The sequence below is a fragment of the Ananas comosus genome, linkage group 19 (assembly GCF_001540865.1).
Source record: "Ananas comosus cultivar F153 linkage group 19, ASM154086v1, whole genome shotgun sequence".
Taxonomy (NCBI): domain Eukaryota; kingdom Viridiplantae; phylum Streptophyta; class Magnoliopsida; order Poales; family Bromeliaceae; genus Ananas; species Ananas comosus.
The window spans coordinates 8,337,414-8,360,062 of NC_033639.1; the positions used below are offsets into that span (position 1 = coordinate 8,337,414).

Below are 22,649 nucleotides of genomic sequence, written 5' to 3' on the forward strand. Positions count from 1 at the left end.
AAACCTATATAAGGGCGGGTGTACTCAACAAGCAAAGATTAATTAGCTAGAAACATAAAGATGGAAAAAAAAAAATTAAAAAAAAATAGAACACGGCAGTAGCACCACATAAAGATGTGGTTTTCAACATAACAGTTGCACAACTTCATCTGTATCTCTAGCCAATAAATGTCTTTTAAAAATAAAAGTATAATAATAAGCTGCAGCGTTTGGTTAGAGGATAGAAATAGAAATAAGCCCTTATCCCCTTTTCTACCCAAACGCTAATTTTTTATCCAAAAATAGTAGTTCTCGATTATCCCTACCAACACCTTCATTTTCTATATAAAACTACTTAATATTTTTCTTATTTCCGGAAACAATTCAATTTTCATTCAAACGCTATTTTTCTTATCCCTATATTTGTACCTATTTCTGTAATAACTAGTTCTTACTTATACCCGAACCAAACGGTACCTAAAGTACAAAAACCCATTAATGGGTCAGTGAACAATAAAAGCGTAATTTAATTAATTGAGAACATGATGATATAAGAAAGAGTGTAGAATGCGTTCAACTGATTGAGAACATATGATACACAAGAAAAAGTGTAGAATGTGACGGTGACACCACAGGTCTTTTAGATAGCAATTATACCACATCTTATCTCTATCCCTCGGTTATTGACTTGGCCAGTAGCAAGAGCAAGATTTACCTTGGCACTCAAATAAAGCTTGAGTTACTGCAGAAAATCGCTATTTCCCGTCCCACTTTCCGGCGAAACAAATATGCCCTAAGCCCTTTCCTTCGGCCAAATAAAATGAACTCTGCAGGGAAAATAGCACCAACAACATCTAAGACTCAGGATATCCACCAGTCGACTTCAAGGCAGCTTTTGCAAAATCAGACACTTTGACTTTAAAATTTGAATATGTCGACTATCTTTACTAATATAGTTCACGCAATCGTCACAACTATAAATTCATTAAAATAAATAGATTAAATTTTAAAGGCAGTCAAAGTAACAACGACCGACTTGAATCAAACAAATTGAAAAATCTAGTAAAATTAAAATTTTAAAAGATTAGTTAACTAATTCAAAATGATACATAGTTCAGATAAGTTCGGTAAGATTTTACCAAAATGGAAAATAAAGAAGGCTCGGATTTGGCGATGAATGAAATATCATGAATTGCAGAAACTTCCACTGCAAGGTCAGTATCAGGAAAGCCAAGTGCATAAGAAGTACGGATACACTGCAGGCATGTGGGTAGGTGTACAGGGAGCATCGCTCAACGAACTAAAGATGGCGGCAAATGGTCACCTGCAAAGAAGATGGCCGGCCAAAAACTCGCAGCGCCAAGCATGCTTAAGCCTCAAAAGACAGGAGAGAATGGCAGAAACCTGCACAAAAAAGCATCAAAACTCAAAATTCAATGAGTCTGTACACCAAATCATGCAAACCAGTTTAGTATCTGGTTGTTTGGGCCAAAATCATCATAGCCTCAAAAAGAACAGAAAAGAATCGGCACACAACACAATTGCGCAAGATCCGGAAAAAACCAAAAATGAAATGGAGGGAGAGTATTAGTTAGTAGTTCTCTGGCTTCATTGGGAATTGCGGGCCAAATGCATTACATGCGACGGAAAAAAATTCCATTTGCTTTTGCAAATGATGCCACATTGAGCAAATCACAAGGCTCTATTAACAGATAATGTTTGCACTGTGCTAGTTACCCTCAGTAAACTTGTAGCATAGGAGGCTCAGATTCAGCCAACTATCAGTCATGAAATTTGCCAAGCTCACTTAAAAAAAAAAAAGAAGAAGAATTAAATAGGAACATTTGTCTAAAAACATCAAAACCAAATACTTACATCACAAAAGCTAAGCTGCCTTCAACCGCATGCTCGAAATATTTTCCCTCCTCAGAAAGTGACCAAAGCATGCTTACTTTGATTTACAGGCACGTTTGGTTCAAAATAGGAATCGATCGAAATCAAAATATGAATGGAAATGGACTGAAATATAAAAAGGAATGATAAAAACTGCTAATTTGTTTGTTTGATAAGAGAAATAAGATTCAGAATCAGAATCATATTCAATTTGAAATACAAAAAAATGCTATCCAAATTCGTAATTAAAATTTGAAACAAAATTTGAACTTAAAATTTAAATTTACTATTCAAATTCAAGTTCAAAGTCAAAATCTAAATTTTGAACCAAATTCAAATATCAAACTTATATTCAAAATTAAATTTGAACTAAAGAACTTAAAATTTTAAATTTAAATTCCTAAGCCAGATTCAAATTTAAAGTATAGATTAATATTTGAATTTAAATTATTATTAGTGAAAAAAATATTCTTTTCTCAATTCCTTCCGGAATCAAAGATGATTCCTAACTCCTTAGTGGGGATCATTTTTTCGTTTTTCGTTCCCCTGGAAATAAAAAACGAGATGCCAATCCCTCAAACCAAACACCACCAATAGGAATGGATCTTTCCAATTCTTATTCCCAGCCGCAAATCCTTCAAACCAAACATGCCCTAAGAGCAATGCTATATTAGCACCAGCTCTTACAGAGGAAAACCAGATAAAGAAAACTGTGACAAACAACCATTCCAGAGGCCGCAAATAGTTGCCTGCAGAGGAGCAGGCCATCCAATTTTGCCTGGCCATCATGTAAGTTCCTCAGCAGGAGGTCCGCAGCTGATGTGGAGCATGACCATGAAACAATTTCTTAAAGAGAAGCAAAAGGACTCCAAAGAAACCAGCAATCAAATCCCTAAAGACCAAGCTATGAACTCAGAAACAAATCACAAAGTCTTTGTCCCAATTAGGGAAAAGATCCCAGCTGGGAAAGAGCAAGATCATCACAGCCTCTTGAAGCACATAGAAAAAGAACTGTTGATAAGAAGAGGTTTTCCGGAAGCTTAGGCTAAAAAGGTTGAGAACCCATGGTGTAATTTATCCCTTCTTCAAGGAGCACAAAGTATCCCTTTGCAATCAAATTGATGATTAGACCACGTGTTAAATACACGACAAAGGCACTAACTATTACTGCAATAACCATATATACTCTCTTTCTCTCTCACCCGCTCCTGTTGAGCCCACAGATGGCCATAACGATTGCAAACTGAACAGATTCACCTCATCAACTGTGTTTCAACCTCAACAGCAGAAAGGTACAAGTCAACGACCAGACCAGAACAAATAGATAAAAGAATTGGCTATTTGCAGGCCTCATATTTCCCACGGCATGGCAATTCTCAAAATTTAAAATCAAACCATAAAACAAATCTTCAAAATCAGGCAAAGTTGGGAACTATTATCAAATTTATTTGCAAGAAAATTGATAATATCCTCTCCTCAGAAAGGGAGGGAAAAGAGAAAGAAAGAAAGAAAGAAAGAAACACTAACAATAAGGACTTCAATCATGAACTTTCAAAATGCAATTCAATCTACCTGTCACGAAATAACAAGGATGCCCACCCGACATTCAGGGACACAAAAGTGAGCCAAACACATGCGAGAGCTAAGCTTATATCAAGACTGACTGGATACTCAACGCGCCAATTGAGCAGACCATTGTTGAGCAAAGTGTCAAGCCAAACACAAGCTGTTCGTTAACAAAGAGCTCAATCGAGAGGCCAACTCAGACGAAACGGTTGTCCACTGAACAGCAAACTGTCCAAATTCCACCAGCCAAGTAAATCAGTGTCAAAAGCAGAATGTATGACTGACAAGACTTGCCTGAAGAAATATACAAAAGAACAGAATGCAAAAATGCCTTGTATCAATTTTATAGTATAATAACATGCCAGGCCCAGATTGGATTGGGTTGGGTTCAGGTGGGGTTGAATTTGGTTGGCTTTGTATTGGATTAGATATCAACCTTCACCCACTCTATAATGGTGTACAGTTGAGGTTCCACAATCCTAACCCACACCGATTTCCAAATCATACAATCCAATCCAACCCATTCGATCAGATTGGGTCAGGCAGGCTCTGGCCAAACCCAACCAAAGTTGTACGTCAAAAGGACTTGAAGAAAGGCTCAGAATAGCCCGTGTCAGACATGAAAATAAATAGATAATTTTACAGGAACATATATGCAGAAAATCTGAAGAAAGGACAGACATGGAAAGGGATGGCTATCCGCCAGACAAGCCCAACTTGTTAGGGTAAATCACCCTTATTCATCACTCTTGGCTTAAAAACCTGAAGCAAATGGCCCTTATTCATCACTCTTGGCTTAGAAACCTGAAGCAAATGGCTGCCCGAATAGAAACAGACCAGCCAAAATTTCCCTGCCAGAGTACAAGAACCTTAGTAAGGGTGTGTTTGGTTTCATGTAAAACTTTGAAAAAAAAATTTCGATGGAAAAAAATTTTTGTAGGAAAATAATCTTATGCTGTAGTGTTTGGTTTGTCGGAAAAAAAAAAAAAAGTTTTCCATTACGGTTGTCTGGTCGAAAGGAAAAAAAGGAAAAGTTATAAATAGAAAACTATTATATGTATTTTCTTTTATTCTATATATTATATATTATTAATATATAATAATTATCATATTATATATATTAGTATTATAGTTTATATTTATAAATAAAACATATTAAAATATATTATAAAATAAGTATATAATATAATATATGACAGTATATATATTTAATACTATAAAATAAATTACTATATATTTATAAATAAAATATTATATAATAATATATTTATATAAAAATGAAATATTATATATATAATATATATAATGAATGAGGGGGAGAGAGAGAGAGTAGGTCCATGGGTGGACTCTCTCACACGGTCCACGAGGTCAAGTTCACCTCATGGACCGCGTGCTAAAGCACCCATGAGCCGCTTTTTTTTTTTTCAGATCCAAGTTTTCGTTTTCCGCTCGAACAGCGCGAAAAACGAAAACGCCCACTTCTCCGAAAATCTGTAAAATTTTTACGAGCAACCAAACATCGGAAAATTATTTTTCCAGCGAAATTTTTTTTTTCAGGATCCTTTTACAACGATCCAAACACACCCTAAACAAAATTAAAAGAACGGGTTAATTTCTTCAATGCCCTCCTGAAATATTGTAAATTTGTAATTTCATAAATAACCCTTCAAATTGTAAAATATCATCAGTGCTCTTATAATAAATTAAAAAGTTTAGGGTTAAGGCTTTGGGTTTGGGGTTTAGAGGGGTTTGTGATAGATTTATATGTTTAGAGAAGTATGAATGATATTTGAGTGTAGCTACTATAATATCAATAATACTAAGCGCTTGGTGCTAGCAAGTTTTCCACCGTTAGATATACCCTTTGACTATTGTCATCCGTTAGATCATACTATTCAACCAACCACCTACTCAATCCTAGGGAAACACTATCATCCTAACCGCACATCCTTTCACTCAAGGGCCGAAAACCTAATAGCATCAATGATTTGGTGCTATTAATAGAATAGTAGCCTAGTTCATGATATTTTAGATTTTGAAGGGGCATGTATGATATTTTGAAGTTTTAGAGGTCTATGTTTAAAACTACCCCAAGAAGAAAAGTGCGAACAACAAGGTCTGAAATCTGAATCACATATTAGGTAAATATCATTTGAGAGAGCTAAAATCATCATCGCCTACAAAAGGGTAACCAATATATACTAGTACATAATGTACTTACACATGATGAACCTGTAGAAGTATTGAAAGGGGAGAGACTTCTCATTTTGCTGCTTATCCAATTGGTTTGCCATCGCTTGCAAGGAGCGGATTTTCTGCAGCATTGGGTGCACAAAATCCCTCCATCCTTGGTATGCTACAGCTCCCACCAACTGCTCCATAAAAACACCAGGTGAAGAAAGTTACGCAAGACACTCTTTCGAGAAGAATATATGACCAAATATACCATGTCATTTGTGAACCACGCCAGACAAAATCAAGCAGATGACATCAAACGTGTAAGTTCCTGCTAGGACAAGGGCTACCATGCCATTCCTTTGAAGATGAGTAGTCTGCAAAAAACATTCTAGATTCAATCAAGAGAATTACCCAATCAACCACTACTTCATGAATTACCAGTGAAGGGCCAGCGCAATTCAGTAGGAAGTGACTAATTAGTGGTTCAGCCAACCACCATCTTAGGTAAATGAGTAATTAGTAGCATTCCTGATATCTGCAAACGAAAGAGTGGGAGCAAATGGCCATCTGTAGCAGAGTAGACCAGCCAAAATGTGCTTCACCATTGTACTAGAATCTCAGAGAGAGAGAGAGAGAGAGAGAGAGAGGTGTACAACCGAACCTAACCGAACCAAGAGGTGTAGAACCAAGGATTTAAATATCCATCAGCACGAACCGTATCCACCGTGTCGTATCGTGCTAACAAGATATCGGCACAATACAGCCCCCTTGCCAATGGCACAGCTCAAAACCCTCTATTCTTTCAGTTAGTAAGTAATTTTCTCAATAATGTTTAAAAGATTTGATAAAGATACATAATAAACATTTAGAATATTTTGTTTCTAAAGAAAATAAATATATCATGCGATTATGTGTAGGCACATGTATTTTTTTTATCAGCATGCATCGACACGGCCTGGCACGCACTATATCATACCGTGTCGGTAAGTTTCCGGCACGACCCCATGCCATGCTACTTAAATCCTTGTGTAGAACCGAACTGAACAGAACCGAACCGAACCAAACCGAACAGTTTAGTTTAGAAATTTGTTAAAGACCGAATAGTACCGAATAGTGCACAACCCTAGTACTGCAAATAAATAAAGAATCAGTACCCTAACCAATATTTTTCAAATCCCAGTTAAAAGATCTAAAAGAACAAAACTTCATCACAAATCTGGAAAATATCCCTTCAGCGGGCCAAAATTATTATTGCCGCAAAAGAAAGGAAAAGAAATGAAAAAGTTACTCAACAGAAACAAACATAAATTAGGTAAAAAAGTATGGAGACCCCCCTCAAATCTAGGCATTTCTACTAAAGGTCCCTAAACTTCAAATTTTCTCATTGACACCCCCTCAACTTTCACTTGTTTTGATTTACACTATTTTTGACAATTGACTTGGGTATTTTGTGAATTTATCAGTAATTCCACCAAATTTCAAGGTTCTAACTACTTTTCAGCTAAAGTAGCACAGACTTCAATATTAATCAACAACCAACAGCAAAAGAAGCCATTAATTTTTAACAAAATTCTCCATTTAATTAACCAAAACAACTCAAATCCAAACAAACAAAATTTGAAAGGGTGTCAGTCACAGAAAGATGGATATCAATAAAACCAGTTAAACTGTAGAAAAGAGTAGGCAGCTTCAGTAACCCAAAACATCAGAACCAGTCCAGAATAGAATCAATCAAAGAAGTATAGGAAATTATAAACAAAGGCAAAAAAAAAAGCAACAAAAATAAATAACTCAAAACGTCAATATGGAATCGGAACAAAACCGTAAATCTAACACCCTTAAAAGAAAGAGAGGACAATTTGAACAAACAAGCCATTAACATCATGCCAAATTTAAGTTCTAAGCAAAATTCCTAATTATTAAGACCACAATTGCAATCAAAAAAATAAGAGGATTAATTAACCAAAAAAACGCATAGCAAAAAGCCAACTGAATATCTCAGTAGAGTAAAAGTATTGATTGCTAGACTAGGCCAGATGGAACAGCAAAGGCTCAGCTTGGCCCACCTATCTCAGACATCAGAATAGTAAAGCCCTCAAACAACGGAGCTATAAAATAGTTGTAAAAAGGGATAAATCACCACACATTTTCACCTCCCCCTATCTGCTGGCCAAAAACTGTGGATGCAATTGGTTGCCCACCAAGAAATGGGCCTGCCAAAATTTGCATTGCCGCCACAGTTGAATCTCAATAGATGAAGAGTAGAGAAGAGAAAACAAATAAAGCATCAAAACTCAAACCCTGAACCTAAATCCAATCACCCACGATCTGAACCAAAATTGTGTAAGGCCTAGTTTGGTTATGTGGCGGCGAAATGCACCTTTAGGTGCCAAAGTCATCATTGCCTTCAAGAGAAAGAAAAAGAGAAGAAGATGGTATCCAGTAGCAGTAGCAGCAGCAAAGAAAATCAAGCAAGAAAAAAGGCTTGTGATAATCTTGACATACAGACAGAGGGGGCAGCCTTTACAAACTTCCACTCTCTTATCCATGACAAGTGATTATAACAATCTGAAGATAAGTCTTCGGGAGACATTACAATGTAATTTGACAGAGTTCTAATAGGAAAGAGTTAACTGCTCCATTTGTCCCCAACCTTAAGCAGAGTTTTCACTTTTGTCCCCAACTTTAAAGAGTTTTCATAGTGGTTCCCAGCCTTTTAATTTTTGCAATCGAGTCTCAGCGTTTATTAGTTGTTTCAATCAAGTCCTTCCTGTCAAAAAGGCCCATTAGCTGTCATGAAGATTGCGATGGCAAAGTTTTGTACCAAGCAAGCATGATTTGGTGTTGACATAGCAAATTCCATCCAAGTTAACGAGCATTTCTGTGGATAAAATGTTAGATACCCAACTGCAAAGATTAAAAGGTTGAGGACTAAAACTTGGATAAAGGTCGGGACCAACAGTGAAATTAACCCAAGAAGAAATTACTCTCTGGACCTGGTCCACCATGTCAACCGTGTACAGCCAATGTTTAAAAAACAGGTTCAACCAGGAAAATATCAGTTAAGATACATAATGCATGCCCCATTGGAGGGCGAATTAGCCTCTGGTTGATCAAGTAAAGAAAATTCCACCCCCTCTCATCTTCTCCATTCCAAGTCCCTCCTACGGGCTGATGGCAGCGGCAGTTGTGACAGAACCTTCTAAGCTTCCTTGGCATCAAAATATTCCATATACAAATCAAAGATTAGAGAAGGGATAAGTGAATGTTTACCATAATGGCTGATATAATAGCACGCGAAATAGATGCTGCCTTTTACTGCAAAAACAGTCTGCTCTCTCTCCCCCTGTTAGGGATAATATCTAATATAACCCCTCAAAACTTCTGAAATATCTTATATACCCCCATTTTTTCGTTTCATATATACCCCGTGTAAATTTTTCCGTTATTCAAAAATAACCCCGCTGTTAATACCCGTTTAGTCATCTCAGGTCAAATCCAGATTAAATTTCTACTAGAGTTAAAAAGAAGTCAAAAACCTCTTTTGCCCCTAACTAAAGGGCAAATAAGAAAGTTGGTGACGATAGAAGGGTATATTTAAAAAGGCAAAAAGTCCAAATACTTTTTTTGCCCCTAACTTAACAACAAATAAGAAAAGTTTGTGACAGTAGAAGGGTATATTTGAAAAGACAATAATAATTCACAGAGATAATGGTTGTTCCTAACAGTTTTATTGACAAAATTTAACTCTAAAGATATATTTGATATAACTTGGAACGTTAGAAGTGTATTTTTAATATTAGCCTTCTAAGAGGGGTAAATGAGAAAGTCGGAAACTTTTCAGGAGTATATAAGCAATTGCCCCCTCTATTATATGCCTCTCCCCCTCTTACTGCTGGCTCCACAGACAGCTGCAAATGGTTGATTGGTTCTCCATTTAAGAATGCACGGTCCAAATTTCACCGTGCCAACTATATAAGATGCTCAGCAGAGGAGTACAGCTGGAAAGAATAGCCTTTAGGGCTGATAACTGAGATCGCTGATCATGAACTGTTAATTAAGATCGCAAATCATAAACAGTTCTTGTTAGGCCGAAACGTGGCTCAGAAACAGCTAGCTTCATTAGCTTGTTTAATTAAACAAGGTCATTACCCTAACTTGCTCATGTTAAATTGGCCACACGCTGCAGGTTGTAAAAAGAATCCACTAATCAGCAGACCGACCCAGCACAAAGTAATTCTCTGTATTTTCTCAAAAAAAAATAATAGTTTTTAAATTGTGCAAAACTGTTAAAGTTGGAAACTAAAGATCATCAGTCATATTTGCAGACCAAATCATCACTATCAGAGAACTTGAAAAAAAGGTCAAATCATGAGCTTTCAAATTTTCAATATATGCTCAATACACTACTTGCAAAAGTAAGAATGCAAATTGCAAATCCACCATCCAGGAATCCACATAAATTTCAACAGAGCAAACTCTTTTAGGATATCACCTAAACGACAAGATCACAACACATTGGGTATCACAGAAGAAGCCGAGTATAAAATAAATAACAACACCGCAATGTACCCAAGAAACAGCTTACTTAGTTTAGAATAAATAAATAAATAAAAATACTTGATGTCCCAGAAGGAAAGAGATCAGCAGATTTGTTGATTCATAAGACGGCAATTACAAGGCAAAAAATAAAGGGCCAGTTCCTGCCATCCAACCAAACGCAAAAAGTCAGATGGCTACAGCATGGTTGCCGTGGGGCCATCCATGCTGCCATGCCATCAGAACCTACACTACATGAATCTGATAAAAGAAAATAGTGCGAAGCAAGTATTACTGTAAGACCAGATATTGGACAACATATAAAAGATGCAATTTTTCACGGCAACAACAACCCTCTGAATCTCCCACCGCCCTCCACTCTTGCTGGCCTCACAGATCGAGACAAATGGTTGCCTACTCAAGAATGGACCATCCGAATTTCACCTTGGCAGCTGTATTAGAACCTCATCAACAGAGTACGAGGGGGTAGAGCTGGCAGTAGGCTTGTTAATTGAGCTCCGCCACACATGAAGAGCCAAAATTTGCCTTGCCACTTAAAAGGCAGAGATGCAATTTCCAAACCACAGGTTAACAAAGGGAAAATGCACTAAACCACAGGGTGATATTTGAAGTGTATTAAATTTTAGGGCTGTTTTCACTTTCTACACCATTCTATTGTTTTTGCCCAAGAGAAAAGATATCCCTACGCGCCCCTCAAAAATTTTCCACTTTTTCCTGAGAATACGTTTTCAATTGCTCTACATGTAACCAAACATCTCAATTGACAGCATTCAATTGAGATGGACCAGGTGGCACTTCCGGCGTTCAATCTGCTACTCAAAAAGATAAGATTTGGTAATTTACACCATTGGTCACTGAACTTATCATGAAACTTCACTTGGGTAACATAACCAATTTCAAAACTAAGGCAAGAATGTACAAAGAGCCCTCAACCATAAGCCATTTTGATCAAATAACAGAATTCATGCACCTCTTTTCTCCAAGTCAGATCCCTCCTGACAGTGAATGGCTGCAGCAGTAAGCATTCTCGCTATCCAGGCTACCATGCCATATAGACCTTCAGTAAGGGACCAGATGAGAAGATAAGGGTTCTCTTAGGAGATAACAAATATCGTTAATAGGGTTGGCAATCCAGCTTGCAGTTTGCGAGCCAACTTGTGTTCGGCTCGAAATGAGCTGGAGATCGATCGCTCGTTTATAGGGTTGGCAATCCAGCTTGCAGTTTGCGAGCCAGCTTGTGTTCGGCTCGAAATGAGCTGGAGATCGATCGCTCGTTTAAACGAGCCGAACACAAACTAAATTTTTCAGCTCAAAATCTTAATGAGCCAAATTCAAGCTAGGGTCAGCTCGCTTGTGTTTGGCTCGATATAGTTCGAATTAATAAATATTACAAAGTTTTACCATTTGGATTTTAGGCCAACCCAAATGCAAAAAGAACTATATTAGAGAATTTCAATTACTAGAATAATATTCCAAGTTTTCAATCTTTCAACTTTTCACCCAGTAGTAGGGCTAACAATCTTGCTTGTTGTTTCAACTCATGTTCGGCTCGTTAATAAGCAAGCCGAACACGAGCTGGATTTTTCAGCTCGATATTGTAACGACCGAACTCGTGTTTGTCTCGTTTAATAAACAAGCGAACACGAGCCGGCCCCAGCTCGCTCATGTTCGGCTCGTTGACACCCCTAATCGCTAACAAGAAAAGAGATCTTCTCTCCTCTCATCTTGGCAAAATCAAATCCCCACTAATGGCTGCAGCAGTTGCCACGAGGCTGATCATGCTGCCTTGCCACCAAAACCTCCAGCACAAGATATGGATAGAAAAGAAAGCTAAAAATGTATGGAGACTCCCTCAACTATAGGCCTTTTTGGGATAGGAACCCCAATATTCACGAAAGACCAGCACCTGTTCGAAATGCCTAAAAGCAATTAGACACAATGGCAGTCCAATCAACATTGTCATCATCCACTAAAAACTGTTTCTCACAGCTTGAATGAGCATCAAATGGCTTTAATAGCTTCAAGGGCTTAATGATCAGACCTCGAATGAGCTTTCATTTTAGAAGGATGGGGATCGAATGAGCTTTCATTGAAATGGATGGGGCAGGCCTTCATCCACTACACAAAAAGATGGGACGGTAAATTGCACCATTGGTCACTAACCTTGTCAAGAAACTTTACTCGGGTAACACACCCATTTTCCAAATGAGTAAATATATACAAGGTCCCCAATCTGTTACCCAAGTTTCAATTGAATCCCTATCCTTCTAATTGTTGCAATTAGATCCTTAACCTCCTCTAATTGTTTCAATTGGGTCCTTTCCATTGTAATCTCCAGTAATTTGAATGGACATTGCCACTTCAGCTACCACGTAGCATGGATAAATTTTGAACACTTGGTGTCTAGGAATGGATTTTCAAAATTCATAATTGTTGATACATAAGCTCTTTAAATATTGTAAAGATGCGATGAATAAAGTGTACGTATACAAGAAGAAGAAAAAAAAAGGTTATATAAGATCATAGACCTGGTTCAACCGGTTAGGGCATTGGAAAGGTGGTGTGGCAAACATTGTTTGATGACGCAGAGATTTTGATGAAAAAGAACCATTTAAACCATCTAGGAAAGGTTTACTTAATTGCAACAATCAGAAGGTTAGGAACACCACTGAAACTTGGAAAAAAGGTTAAGGACCTTCTATGTAATTTACCCTTTTCTAAATTAAAGGCAAAAATGTACAAAGAGCCCCTCAACTTTCCGCATTTTTTATTGGTCAAGTAAACTGAACTCGCCCCCCTCTCTTCTCCAAGTCCTCCAGAGGGTGAATGGTTGCAACAGTTGCATTCTAGCCATCAATGTTGCCATGCCATAAAAACCCTCAACAGAGGATCTAAAAATAAAATAGATCAGTAAGAGAAAATGCTACAAATTAAAACACAATGAAGAAGACATGGAGAGTGGGGGAAAGGAAAGCTAAGATTCGCCTTAGACAATTTCATATCGAGATGTCCCACTGGTCAAAAGGATATCCTTATCTGGGGATAATGGCTGCAGCAGTTGCCATAAGGCCAACCATGCTACCTTGCCACCAGAACCTCACACAAGATCTGGAAGGGGTTAAAAAAAGTTAAAAATGTAGAGAGAACCCCTCAACTATAGGCCACTTTGGAACAGAAGTCCCAAGATTGAAAATATCCCATCAACTATTCCAAATGCCCAAGGGCACAATACCAGTCCAATCACCATTGTCACCTTTCAATACATAGACCTAACAACAAAGGATTTATGAATGGTGGCATGGCAAAGGTGCAAGTGGAAGAGCAGCCAAAGAGAGGAGGGTTTTGGTACTTTTCCCTTTCCTTTTGTTTTTTTTTTTTTTTTTTTTGAGAGAGAAAGATAGGTAGCATGCTACCCGTTTCGTTTATTTCATTTAGAAATAAACTTAGCTGGAAAATATGAACCAACTAGAATTCGAACTTGAATCTCGGATACCAACCACCAAGTCCTTTGCCACTTGCTCTAGGGACGGTCAGTAATGTTGTCGTTTGTTAATACTTGCAGATATATCTCTGCTCCAGTTTTGTACATGATATATACCCAGATTGATCAGTTTCTAATTAGTTAGCACTGTTCTTTAAACTAATTTATTACTGCTCTTGACAGGATAAGATGTACGTAATTTAGAAGCGCTTAGAATTTTATGATACGATTAATACTAAACAGAGCAACTCGCGCAAACAGACACAATTCTTATTAAAGCATGCATGTCTCTACTTAGCAGTGTTGATCCCTCTCCTTTTTACATTTCAATCTTATTTCTTTCGGATTGAGGCTTACAAATAACTAGCTAACTAGCTAAATTCCGGAGTTTTTGGACTACTAAGCCCACAAAATTTTTGAATATAAAAATAGACATTTAAAATTTTTATTTATAAAAATAAGCTGTTAAAAGCGGTGAATCATTTATTATTTTTTAAAAACGATGAATAATTCACCACCTTTATCCTAATTTATATATTTCTTATCTCCANGGGTGAACACACAATGCATCAAAATCATAGGCATACACGCCAAATCCAACTTTCCAATATTAAAACCAACAATTCTGCACCACAAGGAAAATATACCCGGAGAGGGCCAAAATCATCGTTGCCTCAAAAGAAAGAAAAGGAAGAAAAGTAGAATCGTCCAGTAGCAGCATCAAAGAAGGAAAAAAAAAAAAAAAGGGGACCCTGAAATGAACTTAAAATGGAGAATGACAGGGCAGCACTATTGACCTTCCATTCCTTACAAAGAACACCACCTTAGTGTTAGCGTCCTTTTGGCCAAGCTCTTCTGGTATGCTTCCAATTGCGGTTATCTTTAGAAAAGCGTTCAACACAAATTTAGAAGCTTTTGTTCAGCTGGAAGCTGAATTGAGAGAAACAGCATCTTTTTCTTTCTATTTTTCTTTTCTCTTCTTTTCTTTTTTGTGTGCATGTGTTGAGGGAAATTGCAGCAGGCGTGGTGTTAGTGCCCTTCTGAACTACACTAAAATAGCACTCCATGCAGCAGAACTACACCCGACAGCAGCCAAAACAGACCCTAACTCTTCAATAGCCTTCAACGTACCACTCATATCGATTGGCCTGTTTGCGCTGAAAGAGCTTCGGCAGAAGTGTGTCATTAGTAGAACTGCTCAAAAAGGCACTAACAGCACAATAAGGGCATGTTTGGTTCAAAATCGGAATCAAAATCGAAATACAAACGGGAATAGACCGGAATCAAAAAAGGAATGATGAAAACTCTGAATTTGTTTGGTTCATAAGAGGAATAGGAATCAAAATCATGTTCAAATTGAAATTCATAAAATTTAAATTTTAAATAAAATGTAAATTCACAATCCAAATTTGTAATCAAAATTTGAATCCAAAAATGAACTCACAATTTGAACTTAACATTTAAATTTACAATTTAAATTCAAGTTCAAAGTCACAATTAAATTTAGAACTAAATTCAAATATCAAACTTATAATAGAATTTAAATTTGAACTTAAAAAATTAAAAATTAATATTTTGAGTCGATAAATTCAAATTCAATTTAAAGTTACAATTTATTCTACAATTAACTATAGATTAATATTTGAATTTAAATAATTGTTAGTGAAAAATAAGGAGTTCTTTTCTCGATCCCTTTCGGAATCAAAGTTGATTCTCACCTCCATGGTGGGAATCATTTTGTAGGGATTCGATTCCCCCCGGAATGGGAATCGGAATGTGAATCCCTCAAACCAAGCAACAACAATAGGTATGGATCAGTGCGATTCTCATTCCAAGCCTCCAATCCTCAAAATAAACATGTCCTAAATGTAAATGAACTTCTAGAAGGAGCACTTTAAAGGACAAAGTATTACCTTGACCTGGTCCATCACATTAATTCGTGAACCTTATCAGCTAATGCAATAAAGAGAAATTCTTCCTTGAACCTGGTCTGCCTTGCAGTAGATTTGCTACTTGGCAATGCCAACAAAGTCAAAAATATAACAATTGGAGTAGAGCAGGAAGAAAAGGCTTCAATAACAACAATAACCCAATAAAGGCAAATCCAGGAATATCAAAAACTAAAGGGAAATCCAGGAATATAACAATCCCAAAAACTAAAGGGAAATCCAGGAATATCGAAAGAATACAATAAAGGCATGAAGAAACAAAGCTTGAAAAGTAACTTACAGATATGAAGCCCAAACAATAAGAACACCAAAAACAGAAATGACTCAAAAGCAGTAAATATCAGCGGAAGTACAGGTTAACCTGATGCTAAAGTGTAGGTTTCAAACTTCGGAAGGCAAAATGCAACTCATGAAATTTATAAGGGTTTCCTGCACTACAATTCAATAATATCGACTACAAATAAATCACACTAAAGAAATCAATGGCTTGAGAGAGAGAGAGAGAGAGAGAGAGAGAGAGACAATTGAACTATTGAAGAGGCAAACCCTTCAGCAATTTTCTGCAACCATTTAATAGCTAAAATTACATTCCTAATAGCTACTATTTTCTGCAATCCTTCTGAAATCTGACTTATTTGGAAAGTAACACAAGGCATTAAAAATCTCACTAAAAGATGCAAAACTCTATCCGCAATAACACCATATACTAAGCAAACTCGTATGTGGCAAATAACAGTAAAATTAGTAAGTTGACAAAGCACACTGAAGGAAATAAGGAGAGGTTAGGAAAAGGGGAACAAATATTTTACTGGGGAGCCTCAATGCAGAAAGACAGCCTAGTCCATGGTCCAAGCATCAAGTCCCCTCCAAAGGCAAATAACCGCTGCGGTTGCCATTAGGCCATCCAAGCTGCCTTTCTATCAAAACATTTATTGCTGGATTGAGAAAAAAAAAAAAAAAAAAAAAAACTCAAAGAAAAGATAAGTATCCCTGTCAGAGATTTCCCCATTAATCTTCATCAGTACCTTTCAGATCAAAACAAAGACTACAAAGAAAAGAAATGATTTTAATGTGCAAATTGAACACAGGAGGAAGCAGACCCTTGCTAAGGACACCCATTCCTCCAAAGTAGAGAAATTATTGCATGCACTGGGGTACATAGATCATGATCTCCGAAAATTTGCAAACCTAGAAGCCTCTTTCATCAGAGAGAGAGAGAGAGAGAGAGAGAGAGAGGGAGAGGAAGAAATAAAGAAGGCACACACATGCATGCACACTAGGGGTGGAAACGAACCGAGCTCGAGCGAGCTTACCTCGGCTCAAATTCGGCTTGAAATTAATTTCGAGCCCAAATTTAAGCTCAAGCTTGGATTGAAATTAATTCGAGCCGAGCTCGAGCGAGCCTAATTTCAAGTCGAGCGAGCTCGAGCCCTAAACAAGCCGCTTGAATTTCGAACATATATATAATAGTTTAATTTGTATAAAATATTATCTATAATTTGATACAAAAATATGTCTAATAGTTCAAAGTACAAAATAATTATATGAAATATAGTATTATATATATGAAAATAAAAATTATGAATTGAATATCTAATTTTTTCAGTCTCACATGTCTTTTCTTCGCCTCAATCTCTATATTATTCATTTTTATTTATGCAGTCAAAAATAAATAAATTATATAGATAAATATTAAATTAAACTATCCTAATCATATATAATAAAATTAAAATTTTATATGAATAATAATTTTTTACTTTAAAAATATCTTGTATATTTTCTCAAGCATACAATTAATAGCAAGGTAGGCAACGGCGGCATATATGTTATTGTAACTTAGAGGTTCCGGCTTGGCCACTTAGGGTGAGAGACAGAAAAAGAAAGAAGAAACATATTGAAAATTTAGAGCTCTGTGAAAGAAAGAAAAAAAAAATATTTAGTAAAATTTTGCTCTTTTATTTGTCTATTAAGTTTGTTTTTATGGGCCAACAACATTAGCCCAATTTTAACTAAACTCAGATTATTCACTCAGCCTATATATAATTAAAATATATTATAATTATATATTTTTTAATATATATATATAGAGTGTAGAACTACTATACTATCGAAAATATAGAGGATTTGATGTTTTTGAATTTTTCACCCTTTGATTAAAAATTGTATGGTCAGGATGATTGCGGTCTCCCTTAGGATTAAATAATACTCTTAGGATTGAGTGGTCCCTACAAGGTAATAATAATATTAATCCAAAGATAAGAAACGATTAAAGAGATTGATCTAAGAATCAAAAAATCAAAAGCACCATATCTCTATACTTTCGATATAGCATAGTAGCTCTACTATATATATATATTCGAGCTTTTCGAGCTTTTCGAGCCTAATTCGACGAGCCGAGTAAAACTCAAGCTCGGCTTGAAATGAATTTCGAACCTTTTTTTTGTTCAAGCTCAGCTCATTTAATTTCGAGTCGAGCTCGAGCAAGCCAAATATCGAGTTGAACGCGAGTCGAACGCGAGCCGGCTCGCTCATTTGCCAGCGCTAATGCACACAGGGGCGCGCACGAGCACACTTGATGAGAAAAGATGATTGAGCAAGGGAGTAGGCAAGCAGTTTTGCAAGAGGAGATGGTCAAGGGAGCAGAGCTGCAGAGGCAAAGCCTTTCTAAGAAAACCCACTCCTCTGACTAGAGAGACTACTTACTTCGTTTTGGAGAAATTATTACATGCACCCAGTGCACCATCCAATGCCTGAATCTGATCAGCCATGCTTTAAGTCGAATTCACTACCTGGCAATGCCGACACAGTTCAATGCACATCGATGATTACGACAATGAAAAAGAAGAGGGATATCAACTATCTCAGTAGAACAGGGAGAGGAAGTATGAGGAAATGACTTCAATAACAACAGTAATCAACAAATAATGATCCATAAAAAAGTACGGGGAAACACAGGAATATCAAAAAAAAGGAAAAAAAAAGATAAATGAAGAAACCAGCTTGAAATCTCAGTAGCATAATAAAAACATGCATTCCTCCCAAGTCTGGGAGACTACCTACTTCATTTTAGGTGCACTAGAATGCTAATGCTATGAGAGGCTAATTACACTTATGTGTGGGTTGCACCACTGCAAAAGCCCCTAACAACATCAAACAGGAAAATTACTCAAAAGTGGCAAATATAATTAAAAATAGAAGCTAATAAAGCACATTGAAGGAGATAAGGAGAGATTGGGCAAAGAGAGGCTTAGATTTGCCATTGATCAATCAAGCAAAGAGATTACCCTCTCTTCTATTTGACCAAATGAAACCCCTCTGGGCAGCAAACGGCCGCAGCGGTTGCCGATAGGCCATTCACGCCGCCTAGCCACCAAAACCTTCACTGCAGGAACCGAAAACAGCTCAAAGAGAACAGAAGGGTCCCAATTAGAGACTAGCACATCAATCTTCATCAATGCCTTACAGATTAACATAGAAACTACAAATTGAGAAGAGAAAGGGTTTTCAAGAGCAAACTGTGCAACAGAGGAGGCAAACCCTCTCCAAAATCACCCGTTCCTCTGCAATACCACAGTGTATATACCAGGATCTCCAAACCTAGAGGCGTTAAGTGCAAATCATCTGATTCGCATAAAACCGAAGGGCACAATGATGCTCTGGTTCATCATCAACACCTCTAAGTTTAACAAATAAACTTCACCGCTGCTGCCGCCGCCGCCTAAGAATAAGAAGGGTTTTACAGAAAGGGTTTTATAGTCCAAATTCAGCAAGAAAGGAACCAAATCCTTTCCAAGAACACAGATTCCTCCATAATATCACATAATTCACCTACATTTGCAAAAGGATTGCTTGCACCACCGCCTAAACTCTGCAAGAGCTCAAACCCAAAGGCCCTGAAGAGAGCAATGATGCTTCAACTCATCGTCAAAACATTTCACATCAACAAATAGAGTATGAAGAAGACAAAGATTAAGGGTTTTAGAACCGTGCACCAGAGTCTATACACCAGGACCTCCGAAAACTCGACTCTAGAGTCCCCGATGAGCACGACGACAATGCTTCAATTCATCACTAACACCTCTCAATTTAACAAAAAGACTGTGAAATAGAAGAACAAGAAGAAGAGAAAGGACTTTAGATTGCGGATTGAGAAAGGGAGGAGGCAAACCCTTCGTGAGATAATCGATCGAGCATGAGAGGAGGCAAAGCCCTTACGCTAACACCCATTTCTCCCGCGAGAAACCATTACATGCGGCGTGGCGTATACATCGGGATCCGAGAACGCAAACCCTAGAGACCCCGAGAAGCACGATGATGCTTCGATCCATCGCCATCGCCATCGCCATCGCCATCGCGACCAAGAGGAGAGCGAGAGAGGAGCGGAGAGAGAAAGAGAGAGAATGTGGGATGAGAAGGAGGAGGAGGAGGAGGTGGAAGCGAGAGGTTTCGAGAGTGTGAAGTGGGGAAGGGAGGAGGAGACGACGAGGCGAGAAGGAAAAGAGTGGAGACTAGCTTTTGTCTGACGACCACAGGCCACTTCTCCCGATTCCCGGGGTTTTTTTTTTTTTTTTTTTGGTTGGATAAACTTCGATATAGTTTTGTATTTTCTTATATTAATACTCTATAATTTAAAATAAATTAATTTAATACTTTAGAATTTTATTTTTTTCTTTTCATCAGATATTTTGGTAACTTTTCGTTAAATTATCTATAAAAAATTTCAGATATTATATCCATAGTTTTTCGAATATTCACTTTAGTATCATTTAATTTAACTTTATCTCTGATTTAACAAAACAAAATTAATGAAGGAGATAATTAAAAAAATAATAAAACTGCATGGTACAAAATTGATAGATTTTAAACCACAAGGTAACATGTTTGTTTGGGTGGAAGTGGGGTGGAAGTGGAGAGGAGAGAAGTCGTTTTCGCCCTAAACGGCCACTTCCGTTGTTTGGTTCGCCGTAAAAAAGTTACGGTCGAAATTCGAGTTAACCTGAAACGGCGTAATTAACTTCGCCCCATCGTGGGCCGAAGTCAATTATAGTGAAGAGAGGTAAAGAAAAATTAATAAAATAATATAATAGATAAAGATAGTTATATTTAAATATACTTAATTATGTTACTAATTATTTTTTTATTCAGTTAATATATCTAAAATATGATAAAAATTGATTAGTTATGTTTTAATATTTTCTTTATTTAGTTTGTATATTTAAAATATGATAAAAGTTGATTAATTAAGTATTAATATTTTTTTACTTTATAATTTTATTATTGTATTACTATAATTTATATATAAAAAAATATTTAGTTGTTTTAATTAAATTTTAATTATATAAAAATATACTTATATTATTTTATTTATTAAAAATTTATTATTTATATATAAATTATACTTTACATCATACACTTCCTACCAATAGGTGCTGGAATACTATATACTAAAACGCTCTTTTGCTATCAAGTTTTTAACCCTTGATGATAAAATTGTATGGTCAGGATGATTTAGTTGGTTTAGAGTTGAGTGGTCCCCTAGGGTTGAGTGGTCCCCACTGGGTTATAGTATTAATTCCAATGGTTAGAAATAATGAAAAGAGTTGACCAAAGGCTAAAAATTGGTAGCAACAATGGGATTTTGCTACTATAATAGTAACCCAGTCAATCTCTACTAATAATATCATTCATTCAACTTTAATGGAATGAAATCACAGCCGTACAATTTTTATTTATCTTTAAATTATCATAAATATATTAATTCTTAGTCTTCGTCTAATCCAATGACTGACGAATTAAGTATCTGTCACTTTTTTTACCTAAATTGCCCTTAGAAAGTACGTATTAAATACTTTTTTATATGTGTGTCATATCTCCTAATAACCCGCCGCCAACATAATATCATATTTATCACAAATAATATTCGCATTTCTTAAATATTTTCATTCTCGACACGTAATATCTCACACCTACACTTATATATTCCATCACATAATACCTTCCGCATATATAATATTTAATCATATTTTTTTAAAAGTGAATATATAAAAATTATCTCAATTTTACCTACTAATATTTAAAATATGAGATATTTTTTCAATAAAATATAACATATAAATTTACAATTTAAAATTTTAAATTTGTAGTAAATATGATTCACAAATTGATATTGATTTGAGATAATTATTAAAATAATTGTTGACACAGACATACCCTTTTTTAGTCGGAAAAAATATTGTATTCTATTTGCAAGAATAGAAAGAAATTTATATTTATCTAAATTTTTGTCAACCGAAAGATATTTGCGCGTCCTATAAAATAATATTCCATACTTACCAAAAAAACGAAAATCTCTATGCAACAAACATTGAAAATATTTTGTATCTACTATTTCTCAATTAGCTAACTAAAAAAATTAGATTTGAAAAAATAATTTAAATAAGCTTATAAAATCAACTTTAAATTTTAAATTTTGTTCATAATTTCAAATGTGAATTAATATTTAATTCAAAATTTGAAATTAATTAAATTTTCAATATTTTGGGTGTGTAAACAGTATTTCAAATTAAAAATAATTAATTAACTTGAAAATATATCAAATTTTGGGATGATAAATAAATTAATGTCTTTAATAATTATTTATATTCAAATTATGGATTCAAAATTAATTTCAAATTTTGAGTTTTATTCATAAATTTAAATATGAATTTATTAATTTAAAATTTAGAATTACTTTAAATTTTTAAAATTTGGATACATATTAAAAAAAAAATTAAAAAAAATTTAACTGATAAATAGATTTATACCATCAATAATTATTTAAATTTAAAATATAAATATAAATTTAATTTAATTAAATGTTACGTGCATTGCACGTGCACTATAACTAGTATATATATGTATATATGAGTACGGCTATATATACCAGCACAACTCTCTCTCTCTCTCTCTCTCTATATATATATATATATATATATAAGGTTCGGCTACTATGCGATCAATAACACTAAACACTTGATACTACCAAGTTTTTCGCCATTAGATCG

The 22,649-nt window shown here is 35.8% G+C and overlaps 1 long non-coding RNA gene across 22 annotated transcripts; it reads right to left on the minus strand.

Annotated features, from left to right (window-relative positions):
• Positions 487–20,130, minus strand: LOC109724739. Of its 22 annotated transcripts, none has more exons than XR_002220072.1 (12): positions 19,822–20,128; positions 19,599–19,704; positions 19,439–19,499; positions 18,891–19,324; positions 18,310–18,395; positions 16,416–16,541; positions 5,885–5,990; positions 5,660–5,810; positions 4,120–4,289; positions 3,445–3,666; positions 1,119–1,383; positions 487–806 (listed from the first exon to the last, which is right to left on the minus strand). It is a non-coding gene; the product is annotated as an uncharacterized LOC109724739 (long non-coding RNA). The 22 variants fall into 22 exon arrangements; XR_002220076.1 differs by having other exon boundaries at positions 19,592–19,704; XR_002220071.1 differs by having other exon boundaries at positions 18,891–19,499; positions 19,822–20,129.